This window comes from Onychostruthus taczanowskii, unplaced genomic scaffold, assembly GCF_017590055.1.
Source record: "Onychostruthus taczanowskii isolate IOZ18803 unplaced genomic scaffold, ASM1759005v1 scaffold9, whole genome shotgun sequence".
Taxonomy (NCBI): Eukaryota; Metazoa; Chordata; class Aves; order Passeriformes; family Passeridae; genus Onychostruthus; species Onychostruthus taczanowskii.
This window is the reverse complement of record NW_024506993.1, coordinates 9,838,496-9,849,474: the sequence shown is the minus strand read 5'-3', so window position 1 is coordinate 9,849,474 and position 10,979 is coordinate 9,838,496. Positions and strand designations below refer to the sequence as shown.

Sequence of the window (10,979 nt, the reverse complement as noted above, 5' to 3'; positions counted from 1 at the left end):
CAATATCCTCTTACTGTGGTGGTTATTTTTTTCTGGATAGGTTGCAAAAGCTTTGAATATGCCCATGTGTGAATAGGGAGGAAACACATACCAGAATGATGAGCATACCAAGCTGCACCTTTGGCATAGTGCTGCAGGGAAATTGTAGAAAAGGTTTGCTTTGCCCCAGATGGAAAATCCTGGCTGATATCTCTCGCCATGTGGCTCCAAACTGATCCATAGCAGGAATTTGAGGGATAGTGCACTTGGTCAGCTCGTGGCTTGTTTGCACCTGGTGCACAGTCTTGGTGTGAACCATCACAGTGACTATGCCAGCATCGATAGGACTGTGCAGGGAGGGCATGCCCAGAGCCCAGGTTCTGCCCCTCAGAACCCAAAGGCTCAGAGGTCAAAGCAGCAAATGATAAAGCAGATCTCCAGATAAAGCGCTGTGCGTCACCATCCCTTCTGCCCAGCTGCTGAGCTCACAGCTGCCTTCGTGCCAGCTGCTCCAGGGCACGTAGGGCAGAGCTGCTGCCGGCAGCACACACAGTCTTGTGCCTTTAAGGGGTTTGGCTTCTCCAGGCTGGGACTGGGTGAAACCGTGTGGGCTGACAAAGAGCTCTTGTCCCTTCCCCCATGCGTGCTCTGCCAGGAAATGCGTTTGTGAGACGCTGGCTTCTGCCTCCAGTCTGCTGCCATGTGGGAGCCTGGCACTCACAGCCACCAGCACACACACACACATGTGCACACAGAGGGCACAAGTACCAGGGCACAGCTGCTGGGGCAACTGTGACCCCACAGGGACCAGGGCAAGCACAGGGGGCACTGGTGCCACAGCAGGACCTGGCTCTGCTGAGTGGGATGGGGAGCTCCAGTCAGTGAGAGGCTGCTTGTGTTATGGGTTTGGGTCTCTCCTGGATAGGTCCCAGCCTGCAGAAATTCCTTGGGCAGATCATCAGGGAACGTTTTTCTTTGCCTAAGAGCAACTGGGGATCTTGGACCACTTGGAGGCCTAAGCAGCAGGGTTAAAGGAGGCTTCCCAGCTGGGAAGGCAGGACAGGGGAAGTGACCCCAGCAGCCCTGAGCACAGACATCTGTCAGCACAAGGTCCACTGGAACTCAGCACAGAGCTGCCTGCACCCTTACTCAGCATGGCTGGCACTGAGAGGGCAAGAGTTTCTTCACTTTCAGAGGGAGGGAAATGGCACCATGCTTTGTTCCTTGCATCTTAACACCTGCTGGCCACTTGCAGTGCCTTAGGACTTGGGGTTAGGGAGGATCTAAAACTCCTGAAAGCCAGGAGATGTGGATTGTGTACACATCAAGGTCTGTGTTAGCAACACAGCAAGCCAAAGCACTTGCAGTTCCTGTACAAAATACAGCATATTTCCCTGAAACTGAATTAGTGCAAAGCCAGAGTCAAATATCTGAGTCCTTCCTCTGTATTTCCATAGTTTTCTTGAGAATGAAAAGTGATCAGTTTTCAACTGGAGTTTTGCTGGGACTGTTGGAAAAGGCTATAGGACAAGAGCTATGTAGTTTGATTCAGAGACAGGTACTCCCCCATCAGCACACTAAGCAATGGCACACAAGTTTGGAAATGTGTACCTCCAGGTTTACATTTCAGGACAGATGATTTAAGATTATGTAAAATCAGCTACTACAGAATGAGTTAATACTGAGAGATGTGGAGGGGGAGGCTTTGGGGAAAGGCAAGGTATCAGGTTTTCCTCTAAGGGGCTCTCAAATGATTCTCAGCCCTGCCAGAAGTCAAACATCTCCTCCCGGCGAAGCCAAGGATGTCTGTCTTTTTGACTCAGCTGCCAGAGTCACATTGCAGAATTTGATCCTTTTGCAGCGTCCCTTCTCCCCTCTTCTGATCAGCCTCTGCCCACTACTCTGGTGAAGCCTGAAGCACTCCAAGAGGGTGGAAAAGTGCAAGTGATCCCCTGCAGCCGAGGGCGGCGAGTGCAGCGGTCCCGGCTCCACATCCGATAACGTTTCAGGCTCCGTGCTGTCCCCTGCTGTAATGCTAGATGGGCTGAACAGATGGGGAGGTGCTGTGGCAGGGCTCAGGCTGACAGCTGCTCTGCAATTATAAGTCTGGAATGCGATTTGAGGGGTGTAAGATACTTAGTGCTGGGGCCTTAGTGCAGGAACATGCATCAAGTAGGTCAGGCTCTGCACCAGGGGAAGAGCGTGGGGAGGACTCAGCTGTGACCAGCAGTGAGTGCTGCTCCTTCTTTAGCAGCTTCATGTTTTGATATAATTTTGATCACTGAGATTTTACCTCCCCATTTTTTGGCCATTTATTTAGCTGTTTTATTATTTTAATTTATTATGAATTTTATTTATTTAATTTACTTAAGAAGACTAAATGCTTGTGGAATGGGGTTGTGAATTTCTTACTGGTTTTACAGCTTTTAGCAACTGGTCTCTACTGGGAGTGTAAAACAGCTTACCCACCTGGCCCTCTCTGAGGAAAGGTTTATACCCTGGTTTCTTATGTGAGAAAACTTTGGTCTCACTGGAAATTCACCAGGAATTCAGCAGCCTCCTCCTCCTCCCTTTAAGCACCCATGTTAGACTGACTTTAATTCACCGAAATCTGATTTTTCACTACAATAGACTCTCTTTGAGGAGGTTAGTGGCATGTTGGGATAATGTCTGCCTTGGCTCTACCCTTGCCCTGCCCAGTCTCAGCCAGCTCAGAGGTCTCTGCATGGTTCCCCATCGCATGGTGGAGGGGCAGGGCAGAGCTGTGCTGCACGAAGCTGCAGTTTGCACCTTGGTCCCCATTTCACATGGTGAAATTTGTATTTGGGGAACCATAGAATGAGGACAGGATGGGTTTTGACCATGGGGAAAAATGAAGTTTGAGTACACAAGGACAAAAACCCGTGCAAAATGGGCAAATTACCAACTCAAGCAAGTGAAAGCCATGCTAGAGAACATGAAAGCCAAACACTTTTTTTTCTATTTTCATGTAGCAGCTGAGATAATTTGCTGTTACTGCTGCTACTCCCTTTGTATGGCTCTCCAGTTTTGGCACAACCATGTAATCAGCCCCTGGTTTGTCTGTGGATGTTTTTGTTTTGTTGATCTGTCTCATTACTGAGGAGAGGCAATCAGGGACTTACCCCAATGAGGGGTGCACTCTTGACTTTTACGGTTAAAGCTCATTTATGCAAACCCAACTGTATATATACGTGTGTCAGTAAAGGCATTGAGTCAGTATATATATATATATATATATTTAGCTGACACAGAGTGTTCAGCTTCCATCCTTTTGTGTTCTGAATGTTACCATAACTGACTTGTGCCCCTCGGAACAGAGCTAGATAGTCAGTAAAAAGGCATTGAGCAGTGCCTGAAAAAATCAGGGCAAAGTCAGCAAAAACAAGCAGTGTTGGCAAAGTCACTAGTATCAGGCCTTCTCACAGAGGGATCATCACTCAGTCTTCTGATATTTTCTGACCTTGAAAAGCTGTTTTTTACAACTTCAGTCCAAAGAATTGATGTGGCTGCAGTGTTTCCCAGCTTCCACAGGCAGCCATGAGGAATGGGACACGATGCCCAGTGAGGTGTCCTGGTGTAGGGCTGAGCTCAGAGATGCCTGAGAGGAAAAAATAAGGAAATTCTGTAATTTAGGTGCAAAAAGTGCTGGTAAAACATAGATCTGAAGAATGTTTGCTGCCATTCTTAGACACAGAACAAACACCATGTCTGAGCTACTGCCTAGGGAGCACAGCAGAGCTATGTCTGTGAAAATCTGTGTGTGGAGCAGAAGCTCATTCTGTAAACTTTTGTGACAATAATCCTCAAATATTCCTCTTCCAAGATCTCTGAGAAGATGGGCTTGTTTGGATCACCTGGAAGTGGAAATACAATTTTTTGATGTTTCCATCAGACCTAGAAATAATCCCATTTTTAGGAGCAAAGTCCTTTTTCAAGCATTTACTTACAAAGTGTAAGTGTAAAATATGACTGTCTAATTTCTGAGCTTTTAACAATGATCAGCAAATTCAAATCTTGATATTTTTTGCCTTTCCTTGTAAACATGTTGTCCTTTCAAATTATGGCAAACCTGTATAGTTGCAAGACTTCCTGAGTCAGTGGAGAGTCTCCATTGTGTGAGTATAAATCTTCAAGGGAATTGTGTGGGAGATTAGAGTGGTTTAACTTAAAGGGAGAAGTCAGTTTTCGCCCTTAAATACAAGGATAGATATTGCTGTCTCACAGTAATGGCACTGTACTGTTAACTAACATCAAATACTTAAATCTTATATGTTGTGCCTTCAAAAAACTAATGAAGTGAACATAAAAATCATAAATTTGTTTTTAAGAGCAAAAATTTTTATTACTCTTATGACAGCTCAATTTTATGTTGTATTTTCAAGCTTTTTACCCGATCATTTGGGTTGAACTAGAAAATTGCTAAAAACAAAACAAAACAAAAAAAAAAAAAAAAAAAAAAAAAAAAAAAAAAAGTGGATTCATGTATTCCCAAGAAACTGGAAATGTTCACAATTTAGAAACTTAATTTCTGCATTATCTCCAGTCATTTTTTCCTTGGTTGCTCTTTCCAGTAGCAGATGTGGAAAGTGCTCACCTTGGTCCCTTAGCCTGAACCTCATGTTCATGGGATTCCTTAAAAAGCTTGAGATCAGGTCAGGCTTTTGGTAAAATTATAGGACAAATACAAATGTCACCATGTGATGAGGTACTGCATCAGAGCATTGACCTCTTCTTTTGAGGTGGGCAAAAACAAATAACATTTGTTTGGCAAGAGACCCTGAGTGTTATGAAACGCACCCAAAGCATGGCCTGGCTGACCAAGCACGTCCCTGGTGCAGCTCTGGGATGTCCAAAGCTCTGCTTTCCAAAGCCAGTCTTTGCTCTTGGATATGTGCAGGGATCAATCTGCAGTGACCTCTGGAACGTGTCTGTGGTTCTCCAGACTGGGTGCTGAGTCCCACTCCCGTTCAGTGTCACTGCCACGTGCCCCTCGTCCCCAGAGCAGGACAAGTCTTTTTGCAGCACAAATGCAGAAACAGCTCTTAAAACTCGGCAGGATTTTTGCCATAAGGAACAGCAGATGGTGCCAGACCTTGCTGCACACAGACTTCCCAGCTCCTGTTTTGATTTTCAGGAGTTCCACTTAAAAAATGTGCATCAGTTTTGCCATGGTGGTAACACCTCCTTTGAGTACTGAAGCTACCTGATCCAAAGGGTTTATCTTGAGCAGTCAGGGACAGTGTAATGTTCGTGACTGGCAGCTTGGAAAGGCTGAATATTAATTCATGAAGTTAAATAACTGTAGATTGAAGTGTTTGAAATGCAGCAAGAGTAACAGCATAGCCCCTGCTCGTGTGACAGACTGAGCTTCATGGGAGGGTATTTCCAGTGTCTTTGTGAACTGTATAAAGCAGCAGCTGCCTGCTCAGCTTTGGACACAGCTTTGGACACAGGATAGGACGGTTTGCTTTCTAGGATCATAGGAGAAGTTTATCTCAAATTAGAATTTGTGCATTAGCCCAAGTGCAGGGTGACCAACCAACTTCCAAGCCTGTGAGATGCCCCATTTCTGTACTTTACCATACTCTTCCTCCCTGTGCCAGCCTCGAGTTCTCACTGCACAAAGGCTGTGTGTGACTGGAGGGGACACTGGCAGTGCCAGCCTCAGTTTTGCCCTCTGCTCTAGAGAGCTGAGGTGCTGCAGGAAACGAGGCAGCTCTGAGATACTCGTTACTATTCCTAGAAGAGCTTTCCCTGTTTCATGTCTTGCATCCCACATTTCTTCTATTTCCCCGGTGAGCAGCAGGTCAGGTCCTCACCGTGCTGTGGCAGACACTGAAGGAATTGTTTATTTGGGTTCCCATTCCATCAGGATTCCCTTCCCCTCCAGGAAGAGGCCACAGGGAGGCAACCTGAGGACTTGTTGTCAGCTTCCTCATCCTGTCCTGCAAACAGCAACACAAGCTGGTCTTGTCCACAACCCTTCTGTAGATTCTTTGACTCCATTCTCCACCATCCCTTATTCTCACAGTAAAAGCATGAATATGGCCTTTGCACAGTGCAAGGGGGAAGCAGAACATTCCTTTGGGAACAATAAAGCCTTCCTTTGGTAATGGTCAGAAGTAGATCTGAGAATGTCAGGTCACCCCAAAGTAAAGTTCTCAGATTTTCTTTTTATACCTTTGCTGTAAGCTATTCTTCATCCTTTCTCGCCCTGCAATGATCAAAGAATCTTTTTCCCCCTCTCAAGAGATCACCACCTTCTTATATCAAATTCAGAGGGACTAAATCTGCTCTGTATCCTCCCTTGACCATGGAAATCTGGGGTAGCTCCATCACTTTCAATGAATTTGCTCATGATTTGCATTGATGTAACAGAGGCAAATCTGGTCCAGAGATCCGAACTGCAGTTGCCATGGCAACAGGCAGCCTTTGGGAAGCATAAGGCAGAAGGAATGTTCAGTGGTAAAGTGGGGACTCCTGCATCCAGTTTTCAGCCATGGGATGAGAATGTCAGCTATATTTGGAGTCCAACTCCAGGGCTCTATTTCTGACACTACCAATGAACCCTTGGGAAAATTGCCTCCCACTGCCTTAGTACTGCTTCCAGTAAAATTGGGATAGTATTACATAGGAGTGTTTTGAAAATTGATTCAGTCTCCTAAAATGCTTTGTGAGAGATCCTCAGATGAAAAGCACTGTAGATCACAAACTATTAATAACATCACTTTGCGAGTGCATAAAAAAAAAAAAAAAAAAAAAAAAAAAAAGGAAAAAAGAAAAAGGGGCTGTATTGTGAATGAGTATGTTCTTATACAACTGCAGGCATCTCCACAGGACCACTGGGAAGGCAGAGCACTAAATTAGCAGTGGAGCAGAGCTTTTGTTCAGGTGTAGTGACATATCTTGGTTTATTTCTGTCTGACCCAATGGAAGGTTCTCACACAGTTTAGTCCCAGCTCGGGTTCAGAAGCAGCCAGTAAGGAACCTAACTGAGCTCAAAATCCTGCTCTTAAATTGGATCGAGCTGTGAGTATTAACTGGGTCCTCTGAATCCTCACCTAACACCAGGAGGAAGCAGTAGGTTTGCAGAAGTATTAACAGCTGGTGACTTAAATTCATTATGAGAAGAGTATAAAAACCAATTCACTGAGGAAGGCCAGGCAGGTGTCAGTCATGCCCAGGTGTGACCTTGGTCTGGGTTGAAATACAAAATATCTCAGTCCAGGATCTTGATTTGCATATCCACAACAAGCAAATAGACTTTGTGAAAGGTGGCAAGGAAAAGGAAAAACCCTGACAAATCCACCTTGCCCTGCCATGGACATGCAAAATTCTGTTTCCATGGCTATAGGAAAGCACAGCTGAGGGATTTCAGAGCATGTGCTTTGCTGTGTTTTAGTTACAGCAGAGATTTCTGGTAACAAAGGAAATTAAGTATTTGCAAAAGGAAAAAAAAGTATCAGTAGTTTCCAATGAATGGAAACAGCTTTTGTAGATTGCTAAGTTTTAATATCAGAGGGGACCATTCTGGCTGCCTGCAGAGCTTTCACCAGAGAGCTTTGCTGCTACACTTCTTCCACCAGTGCTAGAAATACCTTAAAATATTTTGTGCCTTTGCTGAATTTAGCTGAGGTCTCCTTACCTTAGTGTTGAAAGCTTCTTGCAAACTTGAAAACTTGGTCACTCACTGTTGTCATGATGGGCCATATTACACTGACACTCCTCTGTGATAAAAAGAGAAGGAATATACACTAGAATGAATTTTTAAAGCATCAGAAGGTTTATGATTTTTTCCCATTTTGTTAGTGATTTTGAATTTTAAAAAACCTGCTTCTGTTTATTCATCATCCTGTTGTTTTCTTTTCACTAACTTCCTCCCCCCAGCCAAGAAAAAGGCAGGTAGTGGGACACAATAATTTCCTTTATTCACAACCATGGGTTTCCTCAAAAAAGCCAGAAACCCTTCAATATCTATCTGATTAAATTATGACTAAACATTGAAATTTATTTATTTATTTATTTTTAAAAATCATTTGGAAGTGCTTACTGAAAACAAGCACGCTTAGAAAAAAACACAAGGCCACTTTTCAAACACATTTTTGACCAGCCATAGTTGGATGACAAGTGCTGGTGCCAGACCATTTGCTCTAGGGTTCCCATTGTTAACACTGCTGGAGCTGTACTGGTAACAATGGAGGAAAATATGTAGTAAATTTTGTTAATGAGAAGGCGACATTCTCACACAGTCATTTTTTAACATTTAAAAGAACATTCAAAAGCACAATATGTAAAGCAAATTCCAAAAAGATTTATCCTGGGAGAGAAGGCTGAAGCAGAGAAGAAAGCATTTTCATTCCACCAATATTAATTCAGAGAAATGTGTCTGGCACCAGGATTAAAAAGTTCTGATCACTGAAGGAGTGGAAGTTTTTTTTTTTTCCCAGGAGAAAACTTTCAGAGCAGCCAGGCTAATTAACTTTCCTGCTTTAAAGGATGTATATAGTATTTCTAAAAGCAAAAAAGGATTCTTTTGTATGGTCTCCCTACATTTTCAAGCTGTAAAGTGGGGTGAAATGCTCTCCTCCATCATCCTCCCCTGCACATGCCTCTGGAGCACCCTGGGCTGCAGAGGTGACAGTCCCCCTGGGAGTGAGAGTAATTAATATTCCTGCAGAGCCAGGAAGGTGAAGGGTTATTTAATGGGAGCATCTTGCCCTGCAGTATGGCAGCTAAATAAAGTAAGATTAATGGAGCTAAGTATATGTGCCCTGGCTGCACAAGGTGATTAAAGGGTGACTTAAAACAATCTACAAATGTTTGAAAATAATCATTATCAGGAAGGGGAAGAGCTATTGATAAAAAGGAAAGTAGAACTTAGGGCTTGATGCTGAGCAAAGGAAGACATACACTGGGCACTAACATCTTGTTTTCTGGGCATAAGGGCAGTGTAATTAGGGAAAACCATAAATAGTTACTGTGGAATTTTGAGTGCAAGAGTCAGGTCAATCAGTTTTTCCTCTGACACAGAAAGAACGTGTCAAGAAGCATCTACAGCTGATAAAAGCAGTACCATTGATGATCTTGAAAGCTTTTCCCCTCAGAAGCTCCAGCAGTTCATTCAGACACAAACCTAAGGGAGTGCATATGGCCTAAAAATACATGCCAAGGAATACAGGGAAGTTTGCAGGGTCTGATGGACCAGGATTTTTATGTCAAAGGCCACTCCACAGCATGGGACACACCCTGGAATGGTGTAAGATGCAGAATCTGGAATCTCCATGCTCGGTATCAGGGAGCTGAAGTGCACACTGAGCATCAATAAACCTGAACAGGCAGAGCAGTGCCTGGGGCTGAATGGCCAAAGCTTCTGGGAGCATTCAAACATTTGCACAGAACCATCTCAAATTTCTTCCAACTATTTGCTTAACATCAGGAATATCATTGGTAGCATAGAATTCCAGAAAAAAAATACTCCTGAAGTGTTGTATCAGTGTGGTAGGCTGTTTCCTGCCCTTGTCCTGGCTGTGTTATCCTAATAGGAAGATTAAGCAGAGACAGTGTGGTTCTCCCAAGCTGTTAAGTCCCATCATTTAATTCCACTTTCCAGTGGATTTGTAGATGAGGAGCTGCTCCAGTAAGTCCTCTAATGCTTTCAGCTGGAATCTTTCTGCACATCAGCTACACCCACAAAGTCCAGGGTTCTGTTTTTCCTGGGCACAGCTCCTCACAGTTTCTTTGGGAAGGTCCCCGTGGCAGAACTTGTGAGATGCAGACCAGTGGTGCTCCAAGAAAAAATGAAAAATCCTTTCAGCATCAGATGCTCGGGTAAGGCACAGATGTGTAAGCGTGGCTGCTTCAGCAAGTCATTTTATACTGACAGGTGTCAATTATTTTTGGATTCTGGAAATGTTTCAGTACATTAGCTTTCAAATCCTGCCTTTGAATTCACAGGTGCAAAAGAGCCTGCAGACATGAGGGCACCAGCAGGTGAGGGCAAGGAAAGAGCACCTGCAGAGAGGCTGCCAGCACCCCCTGAGGTGTGCTGTTGGGGAGGTGCTCACTGAAATTGGCATCCAAAAATCAGCACAGCATCCTGCAGTGTGTCCCTGCTGTGGGCTGATGGTGTCAGGGTGGTACTCACCATCTGAAGGAGGCGCTCCTGGGACTGGAATTATTTCCCTTCTGCCTGGAGAGTTCCCTTGTGCCCAGAATAATTAGCAGGGCCAACAGCATTTAAAAGCAAGCACACATGACTGTGTCTCTGATAATGACACTGGAAAAGTAACAGAATCTAATTATAATTAGAAAACAGCCCCAGCAATGTTCCAGCATCACAACGACCATCCTGACTTTGCAACAACAAGTGTAAAAATACATCAGCATATTTATAGCTTGGCAGCTCTGTCCACTTGCTGGCCTGGTGACCAGCCCCCTCCTGCCCTGTTCTGTGTTCTCTGCTGAGCTTCACAAGCAGTAAATAACAGTGACCAATGGGAATAATGTTAATATGGTCAGAGAATAGGATAGAAAAATAGGATATTATTCTACTGCCCAAATATCCTAATTTTATTTTTCATATTACTTGATCCACCTCTTATTCTAATTTTCCTGACCTGAGAGACTGTAAATTGATGTAGATTATTAACAATCCCTGAGTCTTGTAGGACACAGCAGCAAGCCAGGCTGAGAGTGACAGCAGAAACTTGAAAGGTGCTTTGGACTAACACTTCCAGCTTTTTAAGATTCCCTTATTATTGCTCGCTTAATTTAGTCAAGTAATTAATTCCTCATTTCTTCATCCACTACACTGAGATTTATAAAGGTAGTTTTCAGGACTAGCCTCTCTGAGATCAGCTTGGGCAAGACATGGTTTTGGGAAAGAGTCTGTGGTGAGAGTGGGATGTGAATTTGGTAGGTGAAAGTTCTGCCTGCAGGGTAGGAGGAGGGAGATGTTTTGCTGGAGTTTGTCTGAATGA

The 10,979-nt window shown here is 44.1% G+C and overlaps 1 long non-coding RNA gene across 2 annotated transcripts; it reads right to left on the bottom strand.

Moving 5' to 3' along the window:
- Nucleotides 1–1,597: 1,597 nt before the first annotated feature.
- LOC121347280 lies at nt 1,598–10,262 on the bottom strand. Of its 2 annotated transcripts, XR_005954218.1 has the most exons (4): nt 10,145–10,262; nt 7,646–7,727; nt 3,461–3,598; nt 1,598–2,085 (listed from the first exon to the last, which is right to left on the bottom strand). It is a non-coding gene; the product is annotated as an uncharacterized LOC121347280 (long non-coding RNA). The 2 variants fall into 2 exon arrangements; XR_005954217.1 differs by lacking the exon at nt 1,598–2,085 and having other exon boundaries at nt 3,254–3,598.
- Nucleotides 10,263–10,979: the final 717 nt, after the last annotated feature.